At 46.1% G+C, this 26,321-nt stretch overlaps 1 long non-coding RNA gene across 1 annotated transcript; it reads left to right on the top strand.

Moving 5' to 3' along the window:
- The first annotated feature begins 1,319 nt into the window (after positions 1-1,319).
- On the top strand, positions 1,320-26,096 carry LOC139227128 (uncharacterized). Its single transcript, XR_011587386.1, has 3 exons — positions 1,320-1,398; positions 25,623-25,672; positions 26,078-26,096. It is a non-coding gene; the product is annotated as an uncharacterized lncRNA (long non-coding RNA).
- The last annotated feature ends 225 nt before the right edge of the window (positions 26,097-26,321 follow it).

Here is a 26,321-nt window from a genome sequence, read left to right as displayed (position 1 = left end):
TGTTAAAAACTAACCTGTGCCCAAGGCAGACGTTTAAATCTGATCATATTGGAAAATGTTTATGCTGCAGCAGGTATACAATCTGCTGCAACGCAATTTGGCTACAGCTGTCAACTCGAAGATTTGACAAGAAGAGATCCTAGAGGAGATTGTTAAATACATTCGGTCTGCCTGAAACTCCCCAAATTAAGGGATAATGCCTTTAACATGAACATTGGCATTCCTGCTGTAAGTTGAAACAGACAGGTGAAGGTGTATTTCTTTGAGATGTTTACATCGGTTTGACCACCAGATGGTGCTATATTTCTTTGCAGGATAGAGAAGCCTTTCGTATTGAATCTTTAGGAGAAACAAATGGAGTTATCAACCAAGAAAGCTGAAATATGGGAGGCAAGCCCTGATTCAGACATAAAATCTGGCGAAATTATTCTCCCAGATAGACGTCAGGAAAAATATTTCAGTTGTCAAATTTATCGATGCAAATAGGATAACAGTCGCATAGCTGGGTATTGTGCGTCAGAAGCACACTGGACTGAGGTAAAGTCCAAGCTTTATTCAGATTTCTAATTTTGAAAGTGATATTTCGAGCTCATCTTGGTAAAACACAAACAGACATGGACGGGCAGAGTTCACAATATGACGCAGGCTTGCAGCTTCAAGCTTGCCTCGCCCACATGTTTGGCAGTCAAAACGCATTTTGTCAAATGAGGATGAGCTATGGTCTATATCTAATTGAGACGACTTGTATTCAGGAAACTTGTTACATGGGCTTTGTATAATAGCAAGTAAAAGAACTCTGCTGTGTAGGTGGTATCCCTGGGTCTTGGCATGCTTCCAGAACCTGAGAAAGAATGTCTGAAACTCAAAAGTTGCAAATGCTATTTCTCTTTCCTATTCTCCAGTTTCAGGAAGTACTGTTTCCTTTATTAAAGGAACATTGGAAGTTAAAAGGAAATGTGCCTTTTAGAGCAATCTTCATGATGCCAAAAGCACACAGCAAGGTAAATAAAATGATCAGATAATTTGTTTTTGCTGGTGGTGTTTGAGGCAGCATGTGGGCCAGGATACTAGGTTAACTCCTTTTACATTCACTTGTACAGGCAGACTGGGCCTTCGTTAAATGTCTTATCTGAAAGAAGGCAGTTTTGATAATGCAGCACTTGCCCCATACTGCACTGATTTGTCAGCCTAGATTAGGAAGGTTAATTTCTGTAGGAGGGTTCTCCTGCTTAGGCCACCAAGACTTTGGCAAAGGAGTCACAGAAACCTTGGAAAAATAGCGTTTGCGCTGTTTTCCAGATCTTCTGCTGAAGTTACGACAGATGCGAAGGAGAATGTGGAAATTCACTCCCCTTTATGCTTAAAGGAATGGGCCTGGTATCCACAACATTGATTCAGGTAAGAGAGCTACGGGTTTAGCCAAGCGAACACTTGGCAGCAGATACATCTAAAGATTTAGCCATGAAGTTGCACCCTAGTTATACACAAGTTTGATACATCTCTAATGGTAGGATACTAATGATAGAACTGAACATAGGTTACATTACGCTGATGTGCATCAATAGTGCTGTTATATAGACAGATCCAGTCAACGATATTTATGGGGCTGATTCCGGTGTCCTTGTCAAAGATGAGAGCAACCATGGGTTAGTGGAACTGATTCATCATTGTTAATGAGGAAGGTGAGAACCTGATGTAAGCCAAAAACATTCAAAAAGACCAATCCTCACAATATGAGGGATTTTCAACATGCAACCTTGCCCCATGTAGCTGCTTTGCCTGTATGTCTCAAACATGCTACAGATACTACAAGTCTGCTGTGGCTTCAGCTGCAGAAAATAGGTTATTGTCTTTCCTTCTGTTTCCCCTCCACCAGTTACTTTAGAGGCATGTCTCATAGTATATGGAGCAGACAATTGAAGAATAAAGATAGATTACTCCAAAGATTTGGTAATCATTTTATGAAGGAAGCTTTTATCCCATGAATTTTGATTTGAATTGAGTCAATTATCCTATGCTTTAAAAGGGAGGTTTAAAAAAATTAAGCAGTTGTCTTCTAGAAGGAGGCAACTGATGAGAGATTGGGTGGGTGCACTATATAAGACATATACAGACATGTAAGATAATATGGAGAACTGACCAATATGTTGTAATGAGATCTTTTCACCAATATCAATGGTATGCAGAAGAAGAATTCACACACACATTGAAAATTGCTACTATTCTTATGAGTAATCTATTAATTGGGTTATTCTACTGGGATATATAAGAAATAAGAGCAGTAGTAGGCTATTCGGTCCTTTGAGCTTGTTCCTCCATTCTACTCTATTCCTTGATTTCACTTCGTATCTAAAAAATCTATTGATCTCTGTCTTGAATATACTCAATGACTGAGCATCTACAGCTCTCTGGGATAGAGAATTCCAAAGATTCAGAACCTTTTGAGTGAAGAAATTTCTCATCTCAGTCCCAAATGGTCAACCCCTTATTGAGAGACTGACCCCTAGTTCTAGATTCCCAGCCAGGGGAAACATCCTCCCAACAGCAACCCAACAACTTCTCAAGCTCTAAGAATTTTATATGTTTCAGATCACCTCTCTTTTAAACTCGAGGGAATATAGGCCAAGTCTACTCTCATTGCAGTACAATCCCTTCATCCAGGAATCACTTAAGAACATGAGAATTAGGAGCAGGAGTAGGCCATACGGCCTCTTGAACTCTGTCATTCAATAACATCATGGCTGATCTTCAACCTCAATTTCATTTTCCTGTCAGATCTCCATATCCCTTGATTCCCCTTGAGTCCAAAAATTTATCTTAGCCTTGAATATACTCAATGATTCAGCATTCACAGCCCTTTGTGCTGGAGAATTCCAAAGATTCACAACCCTCTGAGTGAAGAAATTCCTCCTCATCTCAGTCTTAAATGGCTGACCCCTTATCCTGAGACTATGCCCCCTAGTTCTAAACTCTCCAGCCAGGGCGCTAGTTGCAGTCCAAGAGTCAACTCGCCAGTCGCGGGCTGCACCAAGATTGGCCAGTTTGAAAGTCGGTTGAGTTCGTAAGAAGGAAGGGGGAGACAATCTGGTAGGGATTGGGGGGGGGGGGTGCGCGGGCAGCAGGAGGGCACGGCTTCCACGTCAAAAAGTTCACAGGTGTTTCAATGAAGAACCTAAAATTCCAGGTCCCGAATTAAATCTTGAAGAGTGGCAGATGCCTGTGTATGGATTTTTTTTAATGTGTGGTGGTCGTTGCACACCAGCCACCATATGGGCTTGACAGAGCTCGGTCTTAGTCCAGTGGCAAGGACTAACCAAGGCGACTGCCGGCCTGCTCTGCTGCACGGACCTAGTGCACAATCATATCGCAGTGGGGGCTGGCCCGTGCTGCCCCTGGGCTCTTGCCTCTTCTGGGCTCCAAACTTGTGCCTCTCCTGGGCCCCGATCACGTCCCTCTACAATCTCTCGCCGCTCCTTTGCCCCGACCTCGCCGCTCCTGCTGTACCTGTCCACGCTCCAATCACTAACCTGGATCTTGGTGACGTCGCTCTTCACTGCCGTTGCTCTCCTGCTCCAGCCTGTGCTGCTCCCTGGAGTGCTATGCCACCACGCTGCTTCTTCCGCTCCCCGGCCTGCTCTGATGGTGCTCACAGGCCGGTTGTCGCGCAGACTGCTGGGCCAGGCCGCCATGCTGATCCTTTTGCTCCTTGGCCTGCTCTGATGGAGCCTTTACCAAATTGGTGGGTGGTTGCACTTCCAGTGAAATGAGTGTGCACATGCCACCTGCTATATTAGACATTTAGGTGCCTGTTGTGTAGGCCTGTAAAATAGGTGTGGCACCATTGAATCTCTAGACCAAAATGTTCTAAAAACAGAATGTACTGTTCTGCGTTCCTATTGAGTTCATTGTTGCATTTTGGGTCTTCTACCATGGCTCAATGAATCACAGTACATATTTGGGTGGATGAGGTCTTCCCTTTTTGTATGGTGCTTACGTTGTATGCTGACACGCTGGCCAGACTCTGGCAGAAGGACAGGAATGTGCCAAGATCAGACTCTGGAAAATTTCTTTCAGTTCATCTTGAGTGAATACATTAGTTTGCTGGACTCGTGTTAGAGTACTGTCACTGAGCCAAGCTGAGCAAAATGAAGGGAATTTTCGGAATGAAGCCATTAATTAAGAGGCAAGAGACTGAAACAATGTATTACAAAGTACTTGCACCACAAAAACAAGCCATTCAGCCCAAGATGTCCATGTCAGTATTTATGCTCCACATAAGCCTCCCCCCACTCTTCTTCATCTAGCCTCATCCACAGTATTTTGCTTTTGTATGTTGATGTTGGAAATCTGAAATAAAAACAAAATGCTGGAAATACTCAGCAGGTCAGGCAGCATCTGTGGAGAGAGAAACAGAGTTAACGTTTCAGGTCAATGACCTTTCATCAGAGCTGTAAAAAGTTCGAGATATAACCGGTTTTAAGCAAGTAGAGAGGCAGGGAAAGGGCAAGAGAGGAGAAAAGAACAAAAGGGACAGTCTGTGATAGGGTGGAAAACAGGAGTGATTCAATGACAAAAGGGATGATGATGCAAGGCAAAAGGGGGTGGTAATGGGGCAATAAAAAAAACAAAAGATGGGTCCAGAGAAGCTAAAAATGACGAAAGCGAATCACTACCAGCAACTGCTGTCTGGAAAAAATGGGAGCAATGGTTATGATCTGGAATTGTTGAACTCAATGTTGAGTCCGGAAAGTTGTAAAGTGCCTAATCGAAAGATGAGGTGTCCCTCCTGCTTCCAGTGAGCTTCATTACAATAGTATAGGAGGCCGATGACAGAGAGGTCAGAATAGGAGTGGGTCAGAGAATTAAAATGACAAGCTACAGGAAGCATCTGGGTCACGCTTGCAGACTGAATGGAGGTGTTCCACAAAGAATTTGGTCTCCCGAATGTCGAGGAGACTGCATTGTAAGCAGCGAATACAGTATCCTAAATTAAAAGATGTACAAGTAAGTCGCTGTTTCACATGGAAGGAATGTGGCCCTGGATGGTGGGAAGGGAGGAGGTACAAGGGCAGGTGCTGCATCTCCTGCACTTGCATGGGAAGGTGCCATGGGATGGGGAGTGAACGTTGTAGCTGATTGAAGAGTAGACCAGGGTGTCGTGAAAGGAACATAAGAACATAATAGGAGCAGGAGTAGGCCATACGGCTCCTCGAGCCTGCTCCGCCATTTAATATGATCATGGCTGATCCGATCATGGACTCAGGTCCACTTCCCTGCCCGCTCCCCATAACCCCTTATTCCCTTCTCGGTTAAGGAACTGTCTATCTGTCTTAAATTTATTCAATGTCCCAGTTTCCACAGCTCTCCATGAGGCAGCGAATTCCGCAGATTTACAACCCTCTGAGAGAAGAAATTCCTCCTCACCTGTTTTAAATGGGCGGCCCCTTATTCTAAGATTATGCCTCCGAGTTCTAGTCTCCCCTATCAGTGGAAACATTCTCTCTGCATTCACCTTGTCAAGCCCCCTCATAATCTTATACATTTCGATAAGATCACCTCTCATTCTTCTGAATTCCAATGAGTAGAAGCCCAACCTACTTAACCTTTCCTCATAACTCAACCCTCATCTCCAGAATCAAACTAGTCAACCTTCTCTGAACTGCCTCCAAAGCAAGTATATCCTATCTTAAATATGGAAACCAAAACTGTACGCAGTATTCTAGGTGTGGCCTCACCAATACCCTGTATAACTGTAGCAAGACTTCCCTGCTTTTATAGTCCATCCCCTTTGCAATAAAGGCCAAGATTCCTGATCACTTGCTGTACCTGCATACTAACCTTTTGTGTTTCATGCATCCCAGGTCCTGCTGTACTGCAGCACTTTGCAATTTTTCTCCATTTAAATAATAACTTGCTCTTTGATTCTTTCTGCCAAAGTGCATGACTTCACACTTTCCAACATTTATACTCCATCTGCCAAATTTTTGCCCACTCACTTAACCTATGTCCTTTTGCAGATTTTTTGTGTCCTCCTCACACATTGCTTTTCCTCCTCTCTTTGTATCAACTTGGCTACGTTACACTCAGTCTCTTTTTCCAAGTCGTTAATATAGATTGTAAATAGTTGGGGTCCTGCACTGATCCCTGCAGCACCCCACTGGTTACTGATTGCCAACCAGAGAATGAACCATTTATCCCAACTCTCTGTTTTCTGTTAGTTAGACAATCCTCTATCCTTGCTAATATATTACCCCCAACCCCATGAACTTTTATCTTGTGCAGTAACCTTTTATGTGGCACCTTGTCAAATGCCTTCTCGAAGTCCAAGTACACCACATCCACTGGTTCCCCTTTATCCACCCTGTTTGTTACATCCTCAAAGAATTCCAGCAAATTTGTCAAAAATGACTTCCCCTTCACAAATCCATGCTGACTCTGCCTGACTGAATTATGCTTTTCCAAATGTCCTGCTACTGCCTCTTTAATAATGGACTCCAACATTTTCCTAACCACAGATGTTAGGCTAACTGGTCTATAGTTTCCTGCTTTTTGTCTGCCTCCTTTTTTAAATAGGGGTGTTACATTTGCAGTTTTCCAATCTGCTGGGACCTCCCCAGAATCCAGGGAATTTTGGTAAATTACAACCAATGTATCCACAATCCCTGCCGCTACTTCTCTTAAGACCCCAGGATGCAATCCATCAGGTCCAGGGGATTTAGCCGCCTTTAGTCCCATTATCTTACTGAGTACCACGTCCTTAGCGATTGTGATTGTGTTAAGTTCCTCCCCCGCTATAGCCCCTTGACTATCCACTGTTGGGATATTGTTAGTGTCCTCTACCGTAAAGACTGATACAAAATATTTGTTCAGAGTTTCTGCCATTTCCATGTTCCCCATTACTGATTCCCCGGTCTCGTCCTCTAAGGGACCAACATTTACTTTAGCTACTCCTTTCCTTTTTATATACCTATAGAAACTCTTGCTGTCTGTTTTTATATTTCGTACTAGTTTACTTTCATAGACTATCTTCCCTTTCTTAATCATCTTTTTAGTCATTCTTTGCTGGCTTTGAAAAGCTTCCCAGTCTTCAGTCCTCCAACTAGTTTTGGTCACTTTGTATGCCCTTGTTTTTAGTTGGATACCGTCTTTTATTTCTTTAGTTAGCCACGGATGGCTATCTTTTCTTTTACACCCTTTTTTCCTCACTGGAATATATTTTTCTTGAGAGTTGAGAAGTATCTCCTTAAATGTATGCCACTGTTCATCAACCATCCTAAACTTTAATCTATTTTCTCAGTCCACTTTAACTAACTCTGCCCTCATACCTTCATAGTCTCCTTTATTTAAGCTTAGTACACTTAGAACAGTCCCTTTGGAATGCTGAAAGGGGAGGGAAGGGAAAGATGTGTTTGGTGGCATCTCGCTGGAGGTGGCAAAATTACAGAGGATGATCTGTAGAATGTGCAGGCTGGTGGGGTGGAAGGTGAGGACAAGTGGAACCCTATTGTGTTTCTGAGGATGAGGGCAGAAGTGCAGGAAATGGGATGGATATGGTCAAGGCCCCTATCAATCACAGTGAAGGGGAATCCCCAGTTGAGGAAAAAGGAAGACATATCCTTCTATTCCCTTCTCCCTCATGTGCTTATCTAGCTTCCCCATAAATGCATCTATGCTATTTGCCTCAACTACTCTTTGTGTTAGTGAGTTCCACATTCTAACTCCCCTCTCGAGTTTCTCTTGAATTCTCTATTGGATTTGATAATGACTACCTTATATTTATGGCCCCTAGTTCTGGTCTCGTCCACAAGTGGAAGTATCCTCTCTATGTTTAACCTATGAAACCCCTTCATAATGCAAAAAATTTCGATAAGGTCACCCTTTGATCTCTTTTCTAGAGAAAAGAGCCCCAATCTCTTCAGTCTTTCCCAATAGATATAACCTCTCAGTTCTGCTTTCTAGTACATCTTTTTTGCACATTTTACATTACCTCTATGTCTTTTGAGGAGCTCCTCCTGGAATCATAGTGTGGATTCCGTCCACTACGGGGTACAACAGACATGATCTTCACAGCGCGACAATTGCAAGAGAAATGGAGGGAACAGCACGAACCCTTGTACGTGGCCTTCTTTGACCTCACAAAGGTCTTTGACACTGTCAACCACGAGGGCTATGGAGCATCCCCCTCTGTTTTGGTTCCCCCCAAAGGTTTGTCACCATCCTCTGCTCCACGACGACATGCAAGCTATGATCCTGACCCAACGATCCACTGCAGACCCAATCCACATCCGGACCGGGGTCAAGCAGGGTTGCGTCATCGCGCCAATGCTTTTCTCGATATTCCTCGTTGCAATGCTCCATCTCATACTCAACAAGCTCCCCACTGGAATGGAACTAAACTATAGAACCAGAGGGAACCAGTTCTACCTTCATCACCTCCAGGCTAGATCCAAGACCGTCCCATCCTCTGTCGTCGAACTACAGTGTACAGACGACGCTTGCGTCTGCGCACATTCAGAGGCTGAACTTCAAGCCATTGTCAACATCTTCACCAAGGCGTACAAATGCATGGGCCTTACATTAAACATCCGTAAGACAAAGGTCCTCCACCAACCTGACCCTACCACACAGCACTGCCCCCCGGTCATTGAAATCCACGGCGCAGGCCTTGGACAACATGGACCACTTTCCATACCTCGGGAGCCTACTATCAGCAAGGCAGACATCAACGACAAGGTCCAACACCGCCTCCAGTGCGCCAGCGAAGCCTTCGGTCACCTGAGGAAGAGAGTGTTCGAAGATCATGCCCTCAAATCTGGCACCAAGCTTATGGTCTACAGGGCTGTAGTGATACCTGCCCTCCTAAATGATGTGGACCATATACAGTAGACACCTCAAATCGCTGGAGAAATACCACCAACAATGTCTCCGCAAGATCCTGCAAATCCCCTGGGAGGATAGATGCGCCAACGTCAGTGTTCTCGATCAGGCCAACATCCCCAGCATCGAAGCACTGACCACACTCAACCAGCTCCATTGGGCGGGCCACATCGTCCACATGCCTGACACAAGACTCCCAAAGCAAGCGCTCTACTCGGAACTCCTACACAGCAGGCGATCCCCAGGTGGGCAGAGGAAACATTTCAAGGACACCCTGAAAGCCTCCTTGATAAAGTACAACATCCCCACTGACATCTGGGAATCCCTGGCCAAAGACCGCCCTAAGTGGAGGAAGAGCATCCGGGAAGATGCTGAGCACCTCGAATCTCGTCGCCGAGAGCATGCAAAAAACAAACGCAGGCAGTGGAAGGAGCGTGCGGCAAACCAGACTCCCCACCCACCCTTTTCTTCAACGACTGTCTGGCCCACCTGCTACAGAGACTGTAATTCCTATATTGGACTGTGCAGTCACCTGAGAACTCACTTTTAGAGTGGAAGCAAGTCTTCCTCGATTTCGAGGGACTGCCTATGATGATGATGATGTCTTTTATATGGTATGGAGACCAGAACTGTTCATTCAGAGTATGGTCTAACCAAGGTTCTATAGAAGTTTAACATAATTTCTCTGCTTTTCAATTCTATCCCTCTAGAAATGAACCCCAATACTTTGTTTGATTTTTTTATGGCTTTGTTAACCTGAGTAAATAAGAGATTGGGTAGGATAATCTCAACTGAAAATTTGTTTTAAAATCATTTATATTACGTTCATGACCGTTCTTGCGAGTCATTCTGGTTATTACAGTGGTAGTGTTTTGGAGTTCTGCTGTGATCCAAGTGTCAACACTTCAATAACCATCTCGATAAAGTTACACAAGGAACATTTATACCAATATAATTATAAATACCTTACTTGCTATGAGCAAAGCCAAAATGAACCTCCTGTAAAGACAGTTCATATTTTCTGCCTTTCTGCTGAGATTGTTGTTTCACGTATAATGGATCAATAATTTGACAGATAATGGCAGAAATAAACAGCAGGTCATGTTAGCTGCTAAAAAAAGAAAGATATGTTTTTGGGTATGATTAACACAAAACACAGAGACAGCTAATTTAAAGAATTCTGAATTTCGGTGGCTGGGTCTCTGCTTTCAATTTATCTTCACAGTGAATCGAATCTACAGGGCCTGGGACAGCAACCTTGAGTTTGCTCAAAGTAGTGTGGATAATAGAGGGTTATACTGTCTGATAACAAATAGAATATAGATTGGTGAGACAATATATTGCCAACACACTGAATGATCTGAAAACTAAACAGATGGGAAAGTGGAAAATTTAATTTAGTTTGTGTTGTATTTAATTATCTTTGCAACCTAATCGATTGTGGTACAATAATAAGTCTTGAAGTGTCACATATCTGAGCAATGTCGCGTGGCAGATTTTCATTCAGATGCAGATCATTATGACCTTCCAATTTGGTCACATTTACCTGAGCACAATAAATTTACATCTCATTGTATTTAAAGCACATCCTCCGTTGGGCCTCCTTAATTTAATTGCTAAAATCACAGTTCATCAGCGTCAAATTAATCTGTTGAATCATTAAATTTCTCATTATGTCGCCATAGCCTGAACTTCATTTATTTCAAAGCTGCCATTGAAAAGGCACTGTGCCTACTCTCAGCAGTTTATTTAAAAAAACACAAATTAAGGTTTCCAAAATATCTGAAATGACAGCAGTCATTTAGATTAGCATAATGTTTATTCTTAACAGAAATTGAAATGTGTAGTTTTGCCTGGGCTTGACTTGTGCAAGGATCTGAGATATCAAACCGGAGGCAAAACTAGCCCCTGTCTTATTTGTGCAAGAGCTTTACACTGTCATCAGCTATGCAAATATGTACTTAGACAAGAAACATGTTGAAGGAAATCTTATTCTAAAGCAGTACAAGCATATTTTGTACCAGGAACTGGAAAAACATCCAGCATCTAATATGAAACTTTGAAAATCACTACAAATGTTGAAAATCGTAAAATAAAAGCAGAAAATCCAGGCCTGGACTGGTTGGGCCGGATGGCCTGTTTCTGGGCTGTATATCCTAGGTCATCATCATAGGCAGTCCCTCGGAGTCGAGGATGACTTGCTTCCATTCTAAAAATGAGTTCCCAGATGACTGAGGAGTCCAATGCGGGACCGATAGTCTGAACGAAAGGGTGGGTCGGGGAGCCTTGGTTGATGCACGCTCCTTCCGCTGTCTATTCTTGATTTCAGCATGTTCTTGGCGATGGGACTGGAGGTGCTCAGCGCCCTCCCGGATGCTCTTCCTCCGCTTTGGGCGGTCGTGGGCCAGGGATTCCCAGGAGTCAGTGGGGATGTTGCACTTTGTCAAGGAGGCTTTGAGGGTGTCCTTGAAGCATTTCCTCTGCCCACCTGGGGCTCGCTTGCCGTGTCGAAGCTCTGCGTAGAGCGCTTGCTTTGGGAGTCTTGTGACAGGCATGCGGACGATGTGGCCCACCCAATGGAGCGTGATCAATGCTTCGATGCTGGGGATGTTGGCCTGATCAAGATTACTGACATTGGTGCATCTGTCCTGCCAATGGGTTTACAGGATCTTGTGGAGGCAGCGCTGGTGGTACTTCTCCAGTGTTTTGAGGTGGCTTCTGTATATAGGCCACGTCTCTGAGCCATATAGGAGGGCGGGTATCACTACTGCCCTGTAAACCATGAGCTTGGTGCTGGATTTGAGGCCCTGGTCTTCAAACACTCTCTTCCTCAGACAGTAGGCTCCTGAGGTATAGAAAATGGTCCACGTCCAAGGCTTCGCCATGGAGTTTGATAATCGGGGGGCAGTGCTGTGTGGCAGGATCAGGTTGGTAGAGGACCTTTGTCTTACGGATGTTTAGCATAAGGCCCATGCTCTCATATGCCTCGGTGAAGGTGTTGATGATGGCTTGGAGTTCGGCCTCTGAGTGTGCGCAGACGCAAGTGTCATCTGCGTACTGTAGTTCAATGACAGAGGATGGGGTGACCTTGGATCTGGGCTGGAGGCAGCAGAGGTTGAACAGATTCCTGTCTATTCTATAATTTAGCTCCGCTCCAATGGGGAGCTTGCTGAGGATGAGATGTAGCATTGCAGCAAGGAAGATCGAGAAGAGCGTTGGAGCGATGATGCAGCCTTGCTTGACCCCGGTCTGAACATGGAATGGGTCTGTGGTGGATCTATTGGTCAGGATCATGGCTTGCATGTCATCGTGGAGCAAACAGAGGATGGTGACAAACATTTGAGGGCAGCTGAAATGGAGGAGGACGCTTCATAATCCCTCATGGTTGACTGTGTCAAAGACCTTTGTGAGGTCAAAGAAGGCCATGTACAAGGGTTGGTGCTGTTCCCTGCATTTCTCTTGTAGTTGTCGTGCGGTGAAGATCATGTCTGTTGTACCCCTTAGTGGACGGAATTCACATTGCGTCTCTGGGAGGAGCTCTTCAGCCACAGGGAGAAGACAATTGAGGAGGATTCTTGCAATGATTTTCCTTGTGGCCGACAGCAGGGAGATTCCTCTGTAGTTACCGAAGTTGGACTTGTCCCCTTTTTTGAAGATGGTCACGATTACAGCGTCCCTGAGATCACCTGGCATGCTCGCCTCCTTCCAGATAAGAGAACTGAGGTCATGTTTTTGTGCCAAAAGTGCTTCTCCACCATACATTAGTGCTTCGGCAGGAATTCCATCTGCTCCTGTTGCCTTGTTATTCTTCAGTTGACGGATGCCGGGCTGGGGTTGTGCTGAGATGGTGGCGGGTAGCATGCTGCGGGATGGAGTCGAGGACACTTGCGTTAAAGGCAGAGTCTCGGTCAAGGAGATCTTCGAAATGCTCCTTCCAATGGGCGCCGACTGCCTCTCTGTCCTTGATGAGTACCTCACCATTCTTGGCCAGCAGTGAGGTAGGGCCTTGGGTGCTTGGGCCGTAGGTAGTCTTGACTGCGCTGAAGAATCCACGCACATCGTGGTTGTCGGCTAACTGCTGGATCTCCTGTGTTTTCTCCACCTATCATCTGTTTTTTAGGTCAAAGGTTTTTTGTCGGTCCTCGGCCTTCAGCCGTCTGTAGAGTTGCTTCGTTGCTCTCGTGTTGGGTTGCTGTTTTAAGTTCAGAAATGCCTTGCACTTATGGCTAATTAGCTCCTGGATGTCCTGCTTGTTCCCGTCAAACTAATCTTGGTATTTCCTGGTCAAGTGACCGAGCGCCTCTTCGCAGGTGCTGATTATGGAGGCCTTGAGGGCAGATCAGACGCTGTGGGCACTCTGCATCTCTGGGTTATCGAGGGTCGCCAGGTTGGCAGTGAGCCACTGGCTGAATAGGGCTTTCTTAACAGGGTCTTTGAGGGCCTCTGTGTTGATTTTCCTGCGGCATTGTTTTTGTTGCCGTTGCTGTTTTGGGGCTACATTGATGTTAATGATGGAGCGGATTAGGCAGTGGTCCGTCCAACAGTCGTCAGCTCCTGTCATGGCGCGGGTGATGCACACGTCCTTGCGGTCCCTCGCTCGGATGATGACGTAGTCGAGCAGATGCCAGTGTTTGGAGTGAGGGTGCTGCCATGATGCCTTGTACTTGTCTCTCTGATGGAACATGGTGTTGATAATGACAAGGCCATGTTCTAGGCATTTCGCAGGGTACCACTGGAGTTGGTTTTCCCTACCCACTCTCTGCCGATCACAGCTCCCCAGAGGTCTGTGTCCTTTCCGACTCTGGCGTTGAAATCGCCAAGAAGGATCAGCTCATTGTCCGTTGGGACTCGGGACAGGGATTATTCGAGGCTGGAGTAGAATTCCTCTTTGGTCTCATCTGTAGCGTCCAGAGTTGGGATATACGCGCTGATGACCGTAGCGGACTGGTTCCAGGCTAGAGTGAGCCGAAGAGTCATGAGACGTTCACTTATTCTGCAAGGGGAGTCTCTGAGACGGCCCACCAGCTCATTCTTGATGGTGAAGCCCACTCTATAGAGGCGGCGTTCTTTTTCTGGTTTGCCTTTCCAAAAGAAGGTGTAACCACCACCTTGCTCTTTGAACTGGCCTTCCCCTGCCCGTCGGGTCTCGCTTAGGGTCGCAATGTTAACATCGAAATGTTTGAGTTTGAGGCAACGATAGCAGTGCGGCGTTTCGGTCTGTCACTGTTGGGGTTGTCCATGAGGGTCCTGACGTTCCAGGTCCCAAACTTCATTTTGAAGGGTAGAAGATGTCTGTGGGTGAGTTCTTTTAATGTGGAGTGGCCATTGCACACAGTTACCACACGGGCTTAGCCGAGCGAGGTCCTGGCCCAGTGGCAAGGGGGCCCAAGATGACTGGAGACCAAGCTCTACTGTATGGGCCTTATTGCCTACAGTGGGATGTGAGCTGTAAGCTTGGTGCTGAGCAGCATCTTTTGGAGAGATGGTGAGAGATCCGAGATGTGGAGAGTGGGATTGAGAGATTTGAGGCAATGCTTCCCTCTCCCAGGTATTAGCTCCCGGCTGAGGGCAGGCATTGGGATGGCCAGAGATCCAGTTCGTAGGAGGAGGAGAGGTCAGAGTGGCCGTCACCATTGCACACACCACGTACATAACAGGGGCTCCACCGTGCTTCCTTCAGCTGCTTTTGCCTCCTCAGTTGAGTGGGACTGGCAGCCGGAGGGAGGCCAAGACATCACCGGAGCTGGATGCGGAGAGAGAGGGTAGAGCCGAGGCGCCAACGGGATTGGGTGCGAGGACAGAGTGAGAGGGTAGGGCCCGAAACACTGTCGGGATCCGGTGTGAGGGCAGGATCCGGTGTGAGGGCAGAGTGAGAGGGTAGGGTCCAAACCTATGGTCGGAGCTGATCGGAGGCTCACCGGACGCCATTGGAGATCGAGAGGAGCAGCTGAGTTGGCCGCATCCAGTGGGGGGAGTGATGACTTTCCCCCACTGAATGCGGCCGAAAGCAGCATGAAGAGAAGTTAATTATCGCTTACTGTATATCAAAGATAAAACACAATCATTCCAGAATGCTTGGCTAAGGAGAAGTTGCTTACATAACTGTACTTCTAGGAAGGTTCACAAACACAGAAGTCTCGTTTCTGATTAACAAAAGTTAAAGATTCTTCCAGCTAAAATGGCTTCTCTCTCTCCCTGTTTATATCCCATATCCTATGTAAAATGGTAGCAGTACACAGCAGGTCTATCACCGTTTGAAAAGAGAAAAGGTAGATTAAAGCTTCAGGTACAGACTTCATATCACTACACATAATGCTAATGCACTTGCTGTGTATTTCCAAATTGTTTTGTCTTTATTTCACAGCATCCAATATTCTAGTTCTAAGAAATGATTAGCTGGCATGAACATGACGTTTCTGCTCATATATAATTATAATTGATAACATACTCCGAGCAGTATCATTTTATCAGTGTGGTACCATCGGGACCTACTTTAAATTGTAGCTCTGCAGTACTGCTCCATCTTTCAAGGACCACTCTGCTCTCAAGACCGCAGACACATGTTCACAATGAAAGGTAAAAGTAAATCACTTATCTCATGATTTCTTTCAAATATGAGCCTAATCAATCTTGTTACATATGTAAACTGCACAAAAAAATATTTTAATTCATTCAAGACATTAGAACAACTGGGGGGGGGGGGGGCATAAAATTAGAATAACTGGAAGCATAAAGTGGGAGGTTAGAAGGGTTTTTTTTCACAGAAAGGATTATTAGAAAATCAAATGCATTCCCACGAAGTGACTATTGAAACCAAGTTAATCGTAATATTTAAGAGGGAATTCGATAAGCACTTGAAGAAAATATTAAAGGGCATGGTTAGAATAAATTGGTCTGATTTGGAGCTAGCACCAGTACATGCATAATGTGACAACTGGCTTTCTTTTATTGTGCTCATCAAAGTGAGGGATGTTCGTGGTGGGAGTGCAACTCCTTCTATTTCAGGCACCCAATGTCAGCATCAAGAACCCCCCAGGTCAGGTACAGTGTAGAGTCAGTTGCAGAGTAAACCTCCCTCTACTCTATCTCAACAACATTGGGTAAATTTTCAACTGAGCGTAAAACTGGCGGAATGGATTGTCTGCTCGTTATAGAACCCGACGAATTTTCATGACTGAAATCAATAGAAATGAAAATCGGGCGGGTTCTATAACGGGCACTAATTTGCAATGCCGGTTTTATGCCTGGGCAGCAAGTTAGAGATTTACTTGTCTCAGTCTCCAGCTATAGAAAAGCACCTCTTGTTGTTGTTAATCTGAATCTTTAAAGTACTGAAATTAAACTGCTTGCACCAGTGTAATGATTTCCATCCTGTGGTCTCTTGAGCAAGCTTGCAAATTATTACCACATTAGGAATAATTCTATGCTGTAGACACACATTCACTAGAAACTGGATCGAGACAGTCCAAACTCATACAGTAAGCAGCCAGAAGGGACTTTTATCTCATCAGTTTGGGCTTGACTTGATCCCAGACCCCGGAGGTGAAAGCCCAGTGTCCAACTCAATCTCCTTCTATGTTGACATTTCTGAATAGATGATGTATGGCAAATCCAGCCTTTAGTCTTCCCTGCAACCAAATGATGTCAGCACTGGCTCAACAACTGTAAATCTGCAGTTCCTGGTTCCAGTTTAGATTTGGGATGGGGGGCGCGAAATTCACCGTCCCCGAAGGAACGGCTACCGTGGAGTTTGGGCGGTCGATCGAAAAAATCAATCGGAATCAAGACAGACAGCAGGCAAAGGAGGCAGCAGCCATGATTCGGAGGAGGATGCCCGTCGCCCCAGAGCGAGGAGGCGTTGACCCATCGCCACCCTGGAAGGGCCGGGTGCAGACTGGCCAGCACCTTCCTGGGTGGATGCATCCTCACATATATGGAAGTGCCTGACACCTCCCATGCAATCTCCCTCCATGCATTATGTACTGCCTGTCTGCCAGGTCTCCCCGCGTCAGGAAACCATATTCTTCTTCTGTCCTCCACACCGTCCATCAGTGTCTCCAGCTCCATATCAGTGAACCTGTTGGCTCTCCTTGCACCTCTTACACCAGCCATCCTTCCAACCTCCTTCCTCCCTCAGGGCCTTGCTGTAAACCCTGGCTCATTAGAAACCCTTACCTGCATGCTGAATTTCTCAGTGGTGATGACACTCAAATTAACACAGCCACACCGCTGAAAAATCCATTTTGGAAGGGTTCATTAGCGCTGGAACCCATTTGTTCACTTTTGGAGCTGAATATGGGGTGGCACTGCCACGAAAAGAATTCGGCGCTAATGGCCACAAAAAGTTGGGGGGAGCACCAGCTTTCCAGCGGGACTGAATTTCGGGCCCAGGATCTATTCACAGCATCAGAACTTAACTTGCACAAAATCAGATCTTTCATATAATACCCATAGCAGACTATGTAGTAACTGGGCTTAACTGCTGTATTTATCTATGACTGAATGGCTGTGTAACAATTAAGCTCTTAAGATGTTCATGAACAAAAGTTAAACAATCACTCCAGTTTGTCTAACGTACCTACTGTTGATATGATATATTTCATCCCACGTTTCTCGGCGGTAAGCCGAGGGAACGGGCGGTGTGCGGCAAAGGAGGCCTTTTGACTCGGGAATCTTTGGCTCCGAGTTGTGCGCATGCGCACAGCTGTGAAGCTCCGCCCGCTGAGAGGCACCGACGGGAGGCCAGAGATTGCCAACCTGAGATCGCTGCGGGGGGGGAGGGGTAGGGGGGGAAAGAGATCGCTTTGCGGGGGGGGGGAGAGATTGCTGTGGGTTGCTGTGGGGGGGGGGAGAGATCTCTGTGGGGGGGGAGAGAGATCGCTGTGGGGGGGGGGAGAGATCGCTGTGGGGGCGGGGAGAGAGAGATCGCAGTGGGGGGGGAAAGATCGCTGTGGGGGGGTGGGGGGGAGATCGCTGTGGGGGCGGGGAGAGAGAGATCGCTGTGGGGGGGGAAAGATCGCTGTGGGGGGGTGGGGGGGAGATCGCTGTGGGTGGTGGGGGAGAGATCGCTGTGGAGTGGGGAGAGAGATCGCTGTGGGTGGGAGGGGAGAGATCGCTGTGGGGAGGGGGGGAGAGAGATCGCTGTGGGTGGGGGGGGGGAGAGATCGCTGTGGGTGGGGGGGGAGAGATCGCTGTGGGGAGGCGGGGAGAGAGATCGCTGTGGGTGGGGGGGGGAGAGATCGCTGTGGGTGGGGGGGGAGAGATCGCTGTGGGGGGGGAGAGATTGCTGTGTGGGGGTGGGGGGGAGATCGCTGTGGGGGGGTGGGGGGGAGATCGCTGTGGGTGGTGGGGGAGAGAACTCTGTGGCGGGGGGAGAGATCGCAGTGGGGGGGGGGAGAGATCGCTGTGGGGGGGGGGGAAGAGATCGCTGTGGTGGGGGAGAGATCACTGTGGGGGGCAGAGATCGCTGTGGGTGGGGAAGGGATCGTTGTGGGGGGGGGAGAGATTGCTGTGGGGGGGGGGAAGAGATCGCTGTGGTGGGGGAGAGATTGCTGTGGGTGGGGAGAGATCACTGTGGGGGGGGGGAGAGATCGCTGTGGGGAGGGGGAGAGATCGCTGTGGGGAGGGGGAGAGATCGCTGTGGGTGGGAAAGGGATCGCTGTGGGGTGGGGAAGGGATCGCTGTGGGGGGGGGTTGGGGGGAGAGATCGCTGCGGGGGGGGGGAGAGATCGCTGTGGGGAGGGGGAGAGATCGCTGTGGGGGGGGGAGAGATCGCTGTGGGTGGGAAAGGGATCGCTGTGGGGTGGGGAAGGGATCGCTGTGGGGGGGGGTTGGGGGGAGAGATCGCTGCGGGGGGGAGAGATCGCTGTGGGAGGGGGTGAAGAGATCGCTCTGGGGGGGGGGAGAGATCGCTGTGCGGGGGGGAGAGATTGCTGTGGGGGGGGGGGAGAGATCGCTGTGGGGGGAGGGTGAGATCGCTGTGGGAGGGGTGAGAGATCGCTGTGGGGGGGGGAGAGATCGCTGTGGGGGGGAGAGATCACCGTGGGGGGTGGGGGAGAGATCACCGTGGGGGGTGGGGGAGAGATCGCTGTGGGGGGGAGAGATTACTGTGGGGGTGGGGGGCGAGATCACTGTGGGTGGGGAAGGGATCGCTGTGGGGGGGGGTTGGGGGGAGAGATCGCTGTGGGGGGGGGAGAGAGATCGCTGTGGGGGGGAGAGATCACTGTGGGGGTGGGGGGCGAGATCACTGTGGGTGGGGAAGGGATCGCTGTGGGGGGGGGTGGGGGAGAGAGATCGCTGTGGGGGAGAGATCACTGTGGGGGGTGGGGGAGAGAGATCGCTGTGGGGGAGGAGAGATCACTGTGGGTGGGGAAGGGATCGCTGTTGGGGGGGGGGAGGGATCGCTGTTGGGGGGGGGAGAGATCGCTGTGGGGGGGGAGAGATCGCTGTGGGGGGGGAGAGATCGCTGTAGTGGAGGAGAGATCGCTGTGTGGGGGGGAAGAGATCGCTGTGGGGGTGGGGTGGGGGGGAGAGATCGCTGTGGGGGGGGGGAGATCGCTGTGGGGTGGGGAGATCGCTATGGGAGGGGGAGAGATCGCTGTGGGGGGGTTGGGAGAGATCGCTGTGGGGGTGTTGGGAGAGATCGCTGTGGGGGGGGTGGAGAGATCGCTGTTGGGGGGGAGAGATCGCTGTGGGGGGGGGAGAGAGATCGCTGTGGGGGAGGAGAGATCACTGTGTGGGGCGAGAGATCACTGTGGGGGTGGGGGGAGAGATCGCTGTGGGGGGGGGGGTGGGGGAGAGAGATCGCTGTGGGTGTGGGAAGAGATCGCTGTGGGGTGGGGTGATGGGGGAGAGATCGCTGTGGGTGGGGAAGGGATCGCTGTGGGGGGTGGGGGAGAGATCGCTGTTGGGGGGGAGGAGAGATCACTTTGGGGGGTGGGGGAGAGATCACTGTGGGGGGTGGGGGAGAGATCGCTGTGGGGGGGGAGAGAGATCACTGTGGGGGGGGAGAGAGATCACTGGGGGTGGGGAAGGGATCGCTGTGGTGGGGGGAGAGATCACTGTGGGGTGGGGGTGGCGGGGAGAGATCGCTGTAGGTGGGGGGAGAGATCACTGTGGGGTGGGGGTGGCGGGGAGAGATCGCTGTAGGTGGGGAAGGGATCGCTGTAGATGGGGAAGGGATCGCTGTGGGGGGTGGGGGAGAGATCGCTGTGGGGGGGGGAGAGATCGCTGAGGGGGGGAGAGATCGCTGTGGGGGGGGGAGAGATTGCTGTTGGGGTGGGGGAGAGATCGCTGTGGGGGTTGGGGGAGAGATCGCTGTGGCAGGGGGAAGAGATCGCTGTGGGGGGGGGAGAGATCGCTGTGGGGGGGTGGGGGGGAGAGATCGCTGTGGGTGGGGAAGGGATCGCTGTGGGGGGTGGGGGAGAGATCGCTGTGGAGGGGGGAGAGATCGCTGTGGGGGGGGAGAGATCACTGTGGGGGGGGGAGAGATCACTGTGGGGGGTGGGGGAGAGATCACTGTGGGGGGTGGGGGAGAGATCGCTGTGGGGGGGGAGAGAGATCGCTGTGGTGGGGGGAGAGAGATTGCTGTGGTGGGGGGGAGAGATCGCTGTGGGGGAGGAGAGATCACTGTGGGGTGGGGGGGAGGGATTACTGTGGGGGTGTGGGGAGAGATCACTGTGGGTGGGGAAGGGATCGCTGTGGGGGGAAGAGATTGCTGTGGGGGGGTGGGGGTGAGAGAGACTGTAGGGAGACTGGGGCGTGAGAGAGATGGGGTGGGTTGAGAGAGACTAATAACATTTTTATTGTAGTTCATTAATAAAGGAGTAAATAAGGCTTTATTAGACCATTTATAGTATTGCCTAACACTAGAAAATACTACAATCCATTAAAAAATATATCAAACTGGAAAACTATAAAGATCTGTGTAATATCATACAAACCTGTCAGCTCTGTGTACATCCCGCCCACTTAAGATCCACTTAAAAGCACCTTCTCCAGGACGGTATGCAGTTCCGGCAGTATGTCGGCAGTATGTCATGAAACTTGCACTTTTGGGCGGTATGTGGGCAGTCTGCATGGACGGGCGGTGTGCATACCACCCGGCGGTATGTCACTCATGAAACTTCCGTCGGGCGGTAGGTCGACAGTATGTATCTGTTTTTTGGCAAAACTTGTGTTTTTGGGCGGTTACCGGGCAGTAGTGGGTGGTATGTCGATGAATTTCGGGCCTTAGTATTCTAATGGTCTCCTTGCTAGATTCCCATTTTCTACCCTCCACAAGTTCCACCGTGTTCAAAACTCTGGTGCACAGGACCTGTGGTGTGTGGGTGTGTGCTGATTTGCCGAACACTCAAAACTGTTTTTAGATCATAAGAATTAATTGTTCATTTTTCTACAGAAATTAAACGTGGTAATACATTGTACACCTGCATATACCTTACACTACATCCATAACACTATCCAATGTGTATTGACAATGGGGAGACTAAAACGAGACACAGGATAATACTCTAGGTATAGTCATACAAAGGGCAACATTCACTTTCAATTGAAAAGTTATACCCTTTGCTCTACATCCCAATATTTTGTTTGCTTTCTTTACTATCTCAGATCACTGGGCTCTAGTGCTAGTGACCCGTTAACTATTATACCAAGATCTCTCAACTACTCTTATATATTTGGGTCGTTCCCATTGAGTAGACATTCCACAGTGCTTTTTGGCAAATCTCATCACTTTACCTTAGCATGCATTACAGTTGATAACAACAGCACAGAGCCATCCAAATCCCACAACACAGGGTTCAAGGGTCTGTATTTAGTATTAAGTTTCATAAGTTTCATTAAAGCTTAGAATGGCACCAATACTCCACCTCGAGCTGCCTGGAGGCTGTCAAAAAAAAGCTTTTAAAATTCAAGGACATAAAATCCATAGTGATGCAGCTTGCAAATGCTGCCAATGCAATAAATCTATCAATTCTTTCTAACAGTATTTGCTTAATACAAATAGGCACAAGAGAATGTTGGATATATTTTGTTCCATGTTTAATGAGCACTATTTTTGATTCTGACATTGTGTTCTTGAGTTAATTTTATAAATGCCTGTTATAATGGTTTGACATGTTTTGACTTGGTGGCTAAACTAAATTAAAATAAAGAGCTCCTGTAAGATTGGGATTGTTAATTTTCAATGTGTTTTGTGTGTACTGCGGAACATTTTGTAACTAGTGAATACAGGTTACACAAACATCTACATATACTAAATTATATGATCATTGTCATTTATAAAAATTAAAGCTCATTGATCAGTAACTAACAGCAGCCTATGCTATGAGCGTGGTACTAATTAATCCACCTCCCTCCATGGCACTGCGCATCACTGCATAAGCTTTTGGGTATTAGGCATGATTCATTCCCCGTTAGCAGTTCTCCTATACATACATTTACCAACATCCTCCTGAGATATGATGCTTTAATTTTGCTGAAGTTGATAAAAAAAGGAGCATATAGTGGATATGTTTGATAGCTCCCATGATGTGGTGGCAAGTCAGTGGAGCTTTTCTTTCTGTGTCTGGGTCATCATTATAAGTGAAGCGATCTTTTAATGAGTCTCCAGTGATTTCAAGTGCAAACGTTCTAAATCCGTGGTCATTCACATAATTTTCATGTGCGCTCATTAGACCATCTCTGGGCAGATAGTTTTTTTTTGTATTGTGGGAAGTGCTTTCTCTTTGACCCACTAAGTTTAGTGTTTGAAGATTCTTTAGAGTAATTATTTTATCTAAACATTGTGCTGTATTAAGAACAGGAGGGGTGTTGATGTTGGTATTAATAACCCACTTAAAAAAAACATAAAACTAACCAGTTACAACCAAATGCTATTTATTAAACTGTTAGAAATTCTATGCTATACTCCCCTTTTTACCTATTTGATAAAAGCACCAAGTGGTATAACACTGAGCCAAACAAACATCAAAGTTCTGCTTAGAATCCCATTCTGTGCTGAGTTAAATGATCACAGCCAAGGTAGTTTTGGGGCACTACCCATAAACATCAGTGCCCCTAAACTAGGGAAGGGTAAATTAGCCTTAGTTCCTGCTCCTGATTACGATCTGCTGGAAAGTACACATGTGTGAAAGTCAAATGAGAACAGAATAGTTGAAGGGGTAGCCAACACTGCTACCAACGCCCATGAAGCTGTGTATCTCAGCATCTTTAGAAGTGGAAGGAAGGAAAAGGGATAAAAAATAAATTGTATCTTGAGAGTTTTTTTAAGACTGTAAACTGCCTGACAAAAACTTTATTTAAATATTGTTCTATATCCTTAACATGCTATTTTGCATATGTTTTGAGAAAGGTTTTGAATGGTTCTGTATTTTATGTCTTCTGCAGATTATTGTTAAAAATTATATTAAAACTAGTAGGTTATTGATATGACTTTTAGATTGTCCCTATTTGATTGACACTGTTATGGTTAGGGTGATCCTCTGAACTTACTTCTCTTATTCTGTCTCAGCTCCAAATATCCCATTGTACACGATCTTCCAGCTCCCTACATACTCACAGTGTTCCAAAACAAGACTCTGCACAGTCTCCTATTCTAACTCATCCTTCCCTAGGACCTCAGACCTCCTTTCTTCCCTCTGTGTTTTATTCCTTCTATAAACGTTAGGCTTCTAACCTCCAAGCTTCGCACCAGCTAATCACTGTATCTCATCTCTTTTAATCTTTTAAATCTTAGCGGTATCTACACTATGAACCTTCATCCTTCACCATGATATCTCAAATAAAAAGATAGCGCAGAATAATTTTCTGCCTGCGATTACATTCAGGCCATTTGATTTTGTTAACCCTTGAAGAAATGTTTGGTAAATGTTAATTATTTATAATATAGATTTTAGGTGTATTTTGATGACATCATAGCATTTAAATTATTAACACTCTATAAACCTGCTAAGGTGTATAAATATTGAACTAAAAAAATCTCACTAATGTGGTAAATGGTGTGTAGCCAACAACAAAATACAATCCTTTCTTGCTTTGGGTACTCCCAATTTACATATTGACATCTAGCCTTATATGAGAGGTTCCCACTTTTCAAACCATGAATACTCCATATCCTATGGAATGATATTATTTCAATGATTTTGTATAGTTTGGCCATTTCTATTAATTAAGTGCAGTTCCAGTACTGTCCATAAACAGCTCCTGTAAATTTGTATAGAATATCTCCAAGTTCATTGTGCCATCAATGGACTTTTCTCAAAACTCACCATTTTTTCAGAAATAAGATACTTTTTCAAATTGCTGGAAAAGGTTTTGGATTGTACACAACAGACACATGGAGAGGAGAGAAAATTTGCAAAAACCGTTAGAAAAACCCATAAAAAATTATTTGCTATTTGTATTTGTGGATATATGTTCTTGTGTGTAGCATTAAAGAAAATATCTCTCACTAAATTGTCATTATAAATCAGTACAGTACATCGCTTTGAACTCAGTAAAGATAAATGTTTCACTTACACAAAAACTTCAACCAGACAATAAATCCTAAATAAAGAACATCTGATACAAACCAAGATCTGGAATCAGGAGGTGTCACAGCTTACAAAGGACATGGGGAAGCAGAGGAAAGAAGACAAACTAGAGAGAGGTTGGAGATGGAGGGATAGCCACTTTAACACTCTGGGCAGGTGAAGTGTTTCTGTTTGCAACTCATGGAAACTAGATAATAAGCTTGTTTTGTTTAATTGACAAGCGCAACTTTCCATCAATGGAACCAATGTGGATCTTCTAAGTTCCTACTAAAAAAACGACTTCGGAAACTGGAAATCAGGACAGGACAAAAGCAGATAGTCCCAAACCAGATACACTAAAAACTATGGATAGGAATATGGATTTTTCTGGATATTATTTCCACTTAAATTGACTATAGTTGCAGGAAATGTAGGTAAATAAACCAAGATTTGACTATCACTTTGCTCCCTATAGTGCTAATGAAAAGTTGTATGTTATAGATTTTGGAGTTCGAGACTCTTCATGTCTATAACCTCTAATCTGTCAACTCCTCTGTATACATAAACTAACTTTCAGAACAGCACCTTGAGGCAAATGTGAGGGCTGAGCTGCTGCAGCCAAAAGTGCAACAGCATTGTTATAAAAGTTCAAAGTTGCAGTGACTGACAGCTGTTAGGAAAGTTGCATTTGTGCCACTTCTGCCACAATCTGGTCCTGGCATGCAAGCGCGCCTGTATCAAGCATGTGTATTTAGTATTGAGGGGCACTGGAGGTGGAATTGGTAGGACTTCTGATGGATGACATTATTTCACCAGTCTCACCTCTTCTGATGAGGTGCACACAGAGTGAGGTGGGTTCAAGAGGTGCCCTCCTCCACTTATGGAGGAATTTGGTGACATTGAAAAAAAAATGGAATGGTGACCCAGCGGGGCTGGTCTACAAATTCTGGTCTTGCCACCCTGACACCACTGCTGTAACACCCACCCCTCAACCCAACTAGCAATTATGGTCTTGATACTTAGTGATTGGGTAAATAGACTGAGATTTTCCATTTTACTTTAAATAGTACTGTAAATTCCTTCCCTGGATCAAAATAAAAGTGATATTTGGACCTAAGGCTGTGTGTGTGTTATTTTCCTCACATATGTTGTAGTGAAAACAAATGCAGACTCATTTAGTCCTGATAGGTGTGTAATTTAATGTTCAATTACTATAATTTTTATTTCCAGAAACTGTCTAGTACCAGCCAGCAGCAGAGCAGAAGGCAGCTCTCATTAAGGTAAGTTGCTATCTCATTATGCCCATGTTTCATGTGTTAAAATTAAATCTGAAGGCTACCGAATGATTTGCAAAACTTGCTTGTTGTCTGTTACATCAGATTATGATTAGGTTTTACAATCTGATTTTATGATGCTTAAAAATTTTTATTTTGAAGACTGACTTTAGCGTTCCAGTATCTTTAATGTAAATTGGTATTTAGAATGACTGACCATTTAGTTGACTGCTTTACTCTGAATTCTCCAAAGAAACATATTTGAGTCAGTTAATGTCAATGTTTAACATACCTGTTTAAACTACAGTATGTAAAGGTAAGCTTGTGAATTCATTGTATACTGCAGATTGAGAACAAGTCCTTCTTATAGATGTTCATTTTTATAATCGTGACTCAATTGTGCTTTTACAGATAAAGCCCAGGTATCCCATTTAAAGGTAATTTAAACATGATTGGTTCTCATTTCACTATTGCAACATATGTAATTAATAAGAATTTAACTGACATTTTTTTGGGGGAATTTTCGCTATAGCTATTATTTCATTATTACCTAAAAATATTAGGAAGGAATAACTCTCCACATCTGGAATTGAATTAATCTAATAATTAATCTGGTGGATGTAGTTGAGTTCAAGTTGAAATCATTTTAATATAA

Source organism: Pristiophorus japonicus, chromosome 16 (genome assembly GCF_044704955.1).
Source record: "Pristiophorus japonicus isolate sPriJap1 chromosome 16, sPriJap1.hap1, whole genome shotgun sequence".
Classification (NCBI taxonomy): Eukaryota; Metazoa; Chordata; class Chondrichthyes; family Pristiophoridae; genus Pristiophorus; species Pristiophorus japonicus.
Note: the sequence above shows the minus strand (reverse complement) of the source record. Positions and strands in the feature narration are given on the sequence as shown.